This window comes from Tubulanus polymorphus, chromosome 12 (assembly GCF_964204645.1).
Source record: "Tubulanus polymorphus chromosome 12, tnTubPoly1.2, whole genome shotgun sequence".
Classification (NCBI taxonomy): Eukaryota; Metazoa; Nemertea; class Palaeonemertea; order Tubulaniformes; family Tubulanidae; genus Tubulanus; species Tubulanus polymorphus.
The window spans coordinates 180,816-190,523 of NC_134036.1; the positions used below are offsets into that span (position 1 = coordinate 180,816).

General features: G+C 35.7%; 2 long non-coding RNA genes across 2 annotated transcripts; both read right to left on the reverse strand.

Annotated features, from left to right (window-relative positions):
• Nucleotides 1-1,281: 1,281 nt before the first annotated feature.
• Nucleotides 1,282-3,318, reverse strand: LOC141914123 (uncharacterized). The gene is made up of 4 exons (XR_012620715.1): nt 3,192-3,318; nt 1,861-2,120; nt 1,620-1,705; nt 1,282-1,379 (listed from the first exon to the last, which is right to left on the reverse strand). It is a non-coding gene; the product is annotated as an uncharacterized LOC141914123 (long non-coding RNA).
• A 1,993-nt stretch (nt 3,319-5,311) lies between these two features.
• LOC141914256 (uncharacterized) lies at nt 5,312-7,848 on the reverse strand. Its single transcript, XR_012620742.1, has 4 exons — nt 7,721-7,848; nt 5,887-6,179; nt 5,646-5,731; nt 5,312-5,405 (listed from the first exon to the last, which is right to left on the reverse strand). It is a non-coding gene; the product is annotated as an uncharacterized LOC141914256 (long non-coding RNA).
• Nucleotides 7,849-9,708: the final 1,860 nt, after the last annotated feature.

Sequence of the window (9,708 nt, forward strand, 5' to 3'; positions counted from 1 at the left end):
AATTAGCGATTGAATTGAGCGCGCTCCACAGTGCGTGATTTCCATGCTGACCGTCTAGTGCTGCCCCTATGTATAACGATAGCGGGTAAAACGTGAACTAATACAATACTCGCTTGCCAGAGTCTTCGAACGGCCGTAGTGGACGAAATAATTACCGATTTGCGGGCCGAATCCGAGGAAAATTCACAAACTCAGAAAACTGTTCTGAAACGTTTGAACCATGCAATTTTCTATAAGAGAATAAGCATTAAAAGAGTAAATTTGAATCGGGATATTTCTAGTATCGTCTGGCAGAGAGCGACAGGTGTTTGTATGTTCTCCGCTTATTTGCACGCAACTAAAATAATATCGAAGGAAGATATGAAGATTTTGTTTATTCAGATGATAAATGATCATTCAAAAATGTAAATGAATAATTTATTCTGTATATAAATAGTAATAAATTGATGTGAAGTGAATTTTAGCTAAAAAATGAATATCGTTACTTAAAAAATAAGGAAATATCATTCAAAAATTCAGAACGTATTCATAATATCATATTTAATCAGAATTAGACGACAAACTGGTCCGTTTTGTACGTAATAAGGAAATTTATATTCCGGCGGTAAATATTCGCCGCTATTTTAGTTCACAGAAATCCCGCCATCGTTATTCATAGGGGCAGCACTGTACGGTTGATATCAAACCAAGCCTAGTCATCTTACTGTGGCATGCGAGTACAACAGATATTTTTTTTAGCCGATTTTCGTTGATCATTTAACACGATTTCGTTGTATATGAATAATTCTATCTTCTTCTAAGCTCTATTCAAGAGGATCTTATTCTTATATCGATTTTCAAGCTATTTTTGATAGAACTCATTTGTCGGCGGAATGTTTTAGCATCCGGTAAAGCGGTAGACTCACATGCCAAAGAAAGAATGTCAGGCAAATTAAGTTTTATTTTCCAAAATAGTGCATTTATCCAACGCTACCATCAACGTTGCAGCACATGAACCATTAAACATCCTATTTAGGTCGGCCCTTCTTGGTCAGGGTTAAAATCAAACTCTCCCTTATGAAACCAACTACGAATTTGCGCCAAAAACTGGAAAAACTTCAGTTGAACCTCGTTAATACGACAAATCTGTGTAAAGACGAAACCAGTTTAATACAACAATTGCATCCCACAAGATTCATAATAACGAGGTTCCACTTTAACCGGAAAAAAATATTCAGTAACAATCACCACAAAATTAGTGAATAATTAATTAATTGTGAAATTTATTTATTTCAGTGAAAAACGTGCATCAGAGTTAAATATCAAACTAAAGTCTTGCATAAAGCGAACATGTGATCAACTCCGCAATGAACTGACTGAACTAACCCAGGAATCGAAACCTGAAATCAGATTTACAATATCAGACATCAGATTTACAATATCAGACATCAGATTTATGACGCATCACTTTCACACATGTTTCTGGTGCGTTATGTTATTACAGTACAGTAGAGTCTGTTCCTAACTCAACAACTCTATGCACCGTCGTGGAGAAATAAACTTGAAATTAAATTTCTTTCCAAAATATGGAGTGAGTGATGTTTTAGGAGTGTTTTAAATCTAGAGAAATCGAGACTTACCTTAAACGGTAAGAATTGATCGTCCATGTTTCCTAAACCTAAGGAGCCATGTTTATTTCTACCCCACACGTACAGATCATTGTTATCTACAATATAATAACATTGCAAACATTGTAACATCATTCTAGACGCTAGGCTAGGGATTGATAGAGAGAGGGAGCAGGGTTTATGTATAGGGGGAGTAGGACCAGGGAGTTTCACAGAGTAACTAGCATGTCTCCAGCCTCGATTGCCTACATACCTATTGATAACTATTAAAATGGACTCTACTTGGTTCATCTTGGTTTATCTGGTTCGTCCTGGTTCATCTTGGTTTATCTGGGTTCGTCCTGGTTAATCTTGGTTTATCTGGGTTCATCCTGGTTCATCTTGCACCATCTGCTCCACTGCATCAATGTCTGTATAATGTTCAAATCAATTCTCTACTGATTGTAGGTAAAGGGGGAATCAGTGACCACCATAACATCCGTCAATAGTTCCACCATATTGATGACAAACATCCTAAAAAATATACATGAAACTTGATAGATTTGAGTTAGAGTTAGAGTTAAGTCTAGTTACCGGTGTATCAGAGAAATGGCAATCTAACGTACCCCTCAAAATGAGGGTTAAGGGTCAAATATTTTTTTTTTTTGCCCATTTATGATAAAATTTAGTACAGACATGTTTTTTGGGGCACTGATCACGAATATGAGTTAGTTTTTGGATTTGAGGCCTCTAAAATGAGATATTCAGGATTTCATGTTTTGACCCGTCACAATTTTCATGAAATTTGGTCCAAAAATACGATACGATTTTTTATTAAATGATGCCAAATATTCAATTAAGGTAGAAATTGATGCTCTTCCTAAAACCATGAATTATAATTCCTGCAACACAATTACAGGCTGCTATAACTCAATAGACAATAACAAGTTTTCACCACTTTTTCCACATAGTCATGTCCCTACAACATAATCAGTGGTGCTACCATGGAGACCTGTCCAGATGGCACTTAAGAGGTCATTTCTTCATATCTCTGAGGGTAGGGGTAACAGGGGCAATCGTCTCGGTCATCAAGTTCCTTGAACTCTTGACAAAGGCAGCTTTCAAAAGTACAATTACAGGAAGGCATCAAAAGCTTGGAAAAACCAAAGGTGCTCCAGTGAGTGTTGTAAATAGTGGAAAAACGATAATCTGTTAATCCTTGTGTCTATTATATATATAAAATAACGTTATATTAGATACATACTATAACTATAGACACTGTGGATTAACAGATTCTTGTTTTTACACAAAACGAGCCACTGTGTGCTGGGAGAAAACCGGCAGTGAAACTGCTGAAACTGCTGAACATGTGGAAAAGAGGAGGAATTAACAGGAATTGTAACAACAGCTCATCAAGATTTGTGAAACTATCGCCTGCGCCTGAGCTCAGTGCACGCGGCTAGAGTACGGCCTAATAAAAAAGTGAAACTTGAAAGTGGTAGCCAACAAGCAGAAAGGTTATTGTCACTGGAGTTGTAGCCTACTCCAGTGACAATGTAGGTCACTGCTGTGTCTATGAGGGCAAAACATCTCATGAATTCTTACCTTTTTAACCAATTCGTACATTTAGAGTCATTGTGGCTTTAAAGTCTTTATCAATTGCATAATTTAGAGAATAGTTTCATTGTCAATAAAGAATGAATTGAGTGCGCTCCACAGAGCGCGATTTCCATATCGACCGTCTTGTGCTGCCCCCATGTATAAAGATAGCGGGGAAAACGTGAACTAATATAATACTCGCTTGCCGGAGTCTTCGAACGGCCGTAGTGGACGAACTAATTACCGATTTGCGGGCCGGATTGCGAGGAAAATTCTCAAACTCTTAAAACTGCTTTTACACGTTTGAACCAAACTCTTTTTCTATCAAAGAAAAAGCCTTAAAAGAGGAAATTTGAATTGGGATATTTCTAGTATCGTCTGGCAGAGAGCGAGAGGTGTTTGAATGTTCCCTGATTATTTGCGCGCAATTCGAAGGAAAAATAGAAGGTTTGTCAATTCAAATGATAAATGATCATTCAAAATGTAAATGAATAATTCATTATGTATATAGTACTAATTAATTGAAGCTAATTTGAATTTTAGCTAAAAAATTGAATATCGTTTCCTAAAAAAATAAGGAAATATCATCTAAAATTCGGAACGTATTTATAATATCATATTTAATTAGAATTAGGCGACGCACTGGTCTATATTGTATATAATAAGGAAATTTATATTCCGGCGGTAAATATGCACCGCTATTTTAGTTCACAGTAATTCCGCTATCGTAATTCATAGGGGCAGGACTGTACGGTTAACATCTGACTTAGCTTCGCTATCTTACTGTGGCATGCGAGTAATACAGATATTTTTCTTTGGCGAATTTCGTTCATAATTTAACACGATTTCGTTGTATATCAATAATTCTATTAACTTTTAAGCTATATAGAAGAGGGTCTTATCTACAAAATGATTTTCAAACCATTTTTTATAGAACTCTTTTGTCAGCGGAATGTATTAGCATCCGGTAAAACGGTAGACTCACATGCCACAGGAAGAATTTCAAGCAAATGATATTTTATTTTTCAAAATATTGGATTCAACTACCACTACCATCAACCACTGTAACCAGAAAAATGCTCTGAAACTATTAGCTAATTTTTCTATTACAGAATTATCTCAAAGAGTTAACTTGAATCGGGGTATTTTTAGTTTCTCCTGGCAGAGAGCGATAGGTGTTTGTATGTTCTCTTTTCACGCAATTGAAATATATCGAAGGAAAAATATGGAAGTTTGTCAAATTCAGGATAAATTCAAAAATGTAAATGAATAATTCATTCTGTATAAATACTAATTAATTGATAAGTAAGTTATTTTTTAGAAAAAAAAGAATATCGTCACTTAAAAAATAAGGAAATATCATTCAAAAATTAGAAAGTATTCACAATTTCATAATTAATCAGAATTAGACGACACAGTGGTCCGTATTGTACGTAATAATGAGATGTATATATGCGGTAAATATGCACCGCTATTTTAGTTCACAGAAATTCCGCTATCGTTATTCATAGGGGCAGCACTGTACGGTTCATACCTAGCTTTACCTCGCGTTCTTACTGTGGCACGCGAGTAATAGAGAATAGTCGAATTTCGTTCATTATTTGGCACGATTTCATTGTATATTGTTAATTCTTTTAACTTGTTAGCTTCATCTAAGAGGATCTTCTTTTTAAAACGATTTTTAAGCCATTTTTATAGAACTCTTTTGTCAGCGGATTGTATTATCATCCGCTAAAAAAGCGGTAGACTCACATGCCACAGGAAGAATTTCAATCAAATTAAATTTTATATTCAAAAATTGAGCATTCAACCAACACTACCATCAAAGTTGCAGTACGCAAATCATTAAACATCCTATTTATGTCGACCTCTCTTGGTCAGGGTTAAAATTGAACCCTTCCTAATGAAACCAACTACAAATTTGCGCCAAAAACTGGAAAAACTTCAGTTGAACCTCGTTAATACGACAAAGACGAAACCAGTTTAATACAACAATTGCATCCCACAAGATTCATATCAACGAGATTCCACTGAAACTAGAACAGAAAATCAGTAACAACCACCACAAAATTGGTGAATAATTGATAGATACATTTATTTATTAATTTCATTGAAAAATGTATCATGCATCAGAGTTAAATATCAAACTAAAGTCTTGCATAAAGTGAACATGTGATCAACGCCGCAATGAACTGACTGAACTAACCCAGGAACCGAAACCTGAAATCAGATTTACAATATCAGACATCAGATTTACAATATCAGACATCCGATTTATGACGCATCACTTTCACACATGTTTCTGGTGCGTTATGTTATTACAGTACAGTAGAGTCTGTTCCTAACTCAACAACTCTATGCACCGTCGTGGAGAAATAAACTTGAAATTAAATTTCTTTCCAAAATATGGAGTGAGTGATGTTTTAGGAGTGTTTTAAATCTAGAGAAATCGAGACTTACCTTAAACGGAAAGAATTGATCGTCCATGTTTCCTAAACCTAAAGAGCCATGTTTATTTCTACCCCACACGTACAGATCATTGTTATCTACAATATAATAACATTGCAAACATTGTAACATCATTCTAGACGCTAGGCTAGGGATTGATAGAGGGAGGGAGCAGGGTTTATGTATAGAGGGAGCAGGGCCAGGGAGTTTCACAGACTAACTAGCATGTCTCCAGCCTCGATTGCCTACGTACCTATTGATAACTATTAAAATGAGACATCAATTTCTAGCAGTACTTCCATTAGTCACGACTCTACTTGGTTCATCTTGGTTTATCTGGTTCATCCTGGTTAATCTTGGTTTATCTGGGTTCGTCCTGGTTCATCTTGGTTTATCTGGGTTCGTCCTGGTTCATCTTGCACCATCTGCTCCACTGCATCAATGTCTGTAACGTTCAAATCAATTCTCTACTGATTGTAGGTAAAGGGGGAATCAGTGACCACCATAACATCCGTCAATAGTTCCACCATATTGATGACAAACATCCTAAAAAATATACATGAAACTTGATATATTTGAGTTAGAGTTAGAGTTAAGTCTAGTTACCGGTGTATCAGAGAAATGGCAATCTAAGGTACCCCCAAAATGAGGGTTAGGGGTCAAATATTTTTTGTCTCCAATTTCGATGAAATTTAGAATAGACATGTATCCTTGGGTACTGATCACAAATCTGAAAGAATTTTTAGGATCCGAGGCCCTAAAAATGAGAAATTCGAATTCTTAGGGGTACCCCCTAAATTTTCAAAAGGCCCTGGGCCCCAGAGTTTTCGAGATATTCGAAATCTGATTGCAGATTTGGAATCAGCACCCCTGAAAATAGTAAGGACTAAAATTTTAAGAAAATCGAAGAGATTCGATTTTTTGGCAAAAAACGACAAAAATCTAAGGTGTTAGTCCAGGGTTTTTTTTTGGGCGAAAAATTTTTTTTCTCTGATTCCATCGAAACTTGGTAGGAAGATGTATTCTGAAGTGTAGATTCCGGATCCGCAATCAGATTTTGAATCGGAATTCATCTTCATTGGCAAATAAGGGTTTTAATGCCCAAAATATGCACCCCAAAAATGGGGTACAAAGTCAATTTTTTTTTTTGGCCCAATGTTAACTAAATTTACTACAGACATGTTTTTTGGGGTGCTGATGACGAAAATGAAGTTAGTTTTTGGATCCAAGGCCCAAAAAATGAGAAATTCGAATTTTTTGGGGGGGACCCCCTAGATTTACAAAAGGCCTTGGACCCCAGATCTTTCGAGATATTTAAAATCTGATTGCAGATTTGCAATCCGCATCCCTGAAAATAGTAAGGACTAAAATTTCAAGCAAATCGAAGAGATTCGATTTTTTCGCCAAAAATTCCAAAAATCTAAGAAAATTAGTTTTTGGATTGAAGTGCCAAACAAGAGAAATCCAGGATTTTATGTTTTTAGCCCCTTCAAATTGACCTGTTGATGTCTTTTTTACAGCTGATATCAAATACTAAATCAATTTTTAGATAGAAATTGATCAATTAACTAAAAACCCATCAATTTTAGTAACTATCACGTGGTTTCAGACATCTACAAACATCTCTTTTCTCAAGAAGAAATTCAGTTATAACCACGCACACAATTACTCAATGTATTAATGCTTGTATCTGTATCAAATACAATGAATGATGCTAATAATTCCTAGTCACATTTTGTAAATAAATTAATATTCAATTGTTGATGATCTTATTGATTTGTGTTTAAAGTCATAATTCAGTCAGAAGAATTCGAGTCTAGCTCAGTCTCAGTTAGTGCACTATCGCAGTAAATTTACCAGGATTAACTTTGTTTATAATTACAGGGGTTTTCAAAGATGTCACCAGTTGGAATTAAATAGATAATTTGTAATTTGGGTAGGCCTAGTTGTATTTTACACAAATTACAATATTTATAAATGTGGGTATGTACTTATTTGTGACTGAATTGAATTGGTCACTTCAAGGCGATATTTGGATTTATTTTGAATAATTCGGCGAAAATATTCACTGAAATCGATCTATTTACTCGACTTCTAGATAATATCGTTCATATTTCTTCTTTAAACGTCTAAATCGCTCCGAAATCAGCATTTATAACGAATAAATTCGGTAAAAACGGCAAGAAATAAAACCGCGGAAGTTCCACATAATCTACGTGTCGCGCGTCTAGAAACCTCGCATACCTAGGCTAATTAGACCGTATTGTGCTGCCCTCACTGACTGCGGAGATCGGGCGAACTAATTACCAAACGACATATAAATTACTTCGATCTGATTCTAACATTCTTTTAGTTTATTTTCAATCCCATTTCATATGAAATAAAAACAGTATAGAGATGTTAAACAAAATTTCACTCCGATATTACATTATACTGTACGGTGCTGCCACTAATTCTGAGTTGGCGGCTACCTCGCATACCGATGTCGCCTAAGTGCAAGTTTACCGTACGGTGCTGCCCTCGCTCACAGCGGTGATTGGTAACACTATCTGAAAAGCAGTGATATAGCCTTTTTACCGTACGGTGCTGCCGCCATTATATCGACGGTGAACGGAAACACTATCAGCTTTTCCAGGCTTATTCTAATAAAACTCGAAATGGTCTCATAAACTTCTCCAACTGTTCGATAATAGAATTAATGAATAAAATGAAGTTTTTTTCTAACGAATTCCACCTGAATTTTACCTTCTGCTCGCACCGCTTGGCATTCATAATAATTAATATATTATATTAATTAATCTTGTTCTAGTCACAAAGCAATGATATTACATTAGATATCTTTCAGCAATGCATTCCTCATACAAAATACCAGGCTATAAATGATAAAACATGTCCAGATGGGGAAAAACTGAGGAAATTCATGTTTTAAATGATTTTCTTTTTAAACTTTAAAGGAAAACCTCAGTGTTGTAGCGAGGTGGTGAGGACACTTGTACCATTCATTGCTGATGATGTAAACAGTTCAAACCAAAGAGAAAATCTGTGAGACGAAACAGATCTCATTTTCAAGTTTGACACAAAACAATTGAAGCAATTTTTGAATTATTGGATTCTAATTTCATCCCTCGTGAATCGGCGACAAAAACAAAACTTCGCAAAATGTGAAATAAGTTTTTTAATTGTTGAATTTTTCCTGATTCTTAACAATAAAAATTAGAAAATTAAATTGAGTTAAATATCAAACTAAAGTCTTGCATAAAGCGAACATGTGATCAACTCCGCAATGAACTGACTGAACTAACCCAGGAATCGAAACCTGAAATCAGATTTACAATATCAGACATCAGATTTACAATATCAGACATCAGATTTATGACGCATCACTTTCACACATGTTTCTGGTGCGTTATGTTATTACAGTACAGTAGAGTCTGTTCCTAACTCAACAACTCTGAACCGTCGTGGAGAAATAAACTTAAAATTAAATTTCTTTCCAAAATATGGAGTGAGTGATGTTTTAGGAGTGTTTTAAATCTAGAGAAATCGAGACTTACCTTAAACGGAAAGAATTAATCGTCCATGTTTCCTAAACCTAATGCGCCATGTTTATTTCTATCCCACACGTACAGATCATTGCTATCTACAATATAATAACATTGTAAACAATGTAACATCATTCTAGACACTAAGCTAGGGATTGATAGAGAGAGGGAGCAGGGTTTATGTATAGAGGGGACCAGGGAGTTTCACAGAGTAAGTAGGCTTAAGAATAGAGATAGTGTGTCTCAGAAATCCCTATCCCTATGAACTAGCATGTCTCCAGCCTCGATTGCCTACGTACCTATTGATAACTATTAAAATGAGACATCAATTTCTAGCATTACTTCCATTAGTCACGGCTCTTCTTGGTTCATCTTGGTTTATCTGGGTTCGTCCTGGTTCATCTTGGTTTATCTGGGTTCGCAGCCGGAGTCTTCGAATAGCCGTAGGGGACGAACTAATTACCGATTTGCTCATCAAGATTTGTGAAACTACGCGCAACACGCGGCTCAGAACGGCCTGTAGTCAGTAACCT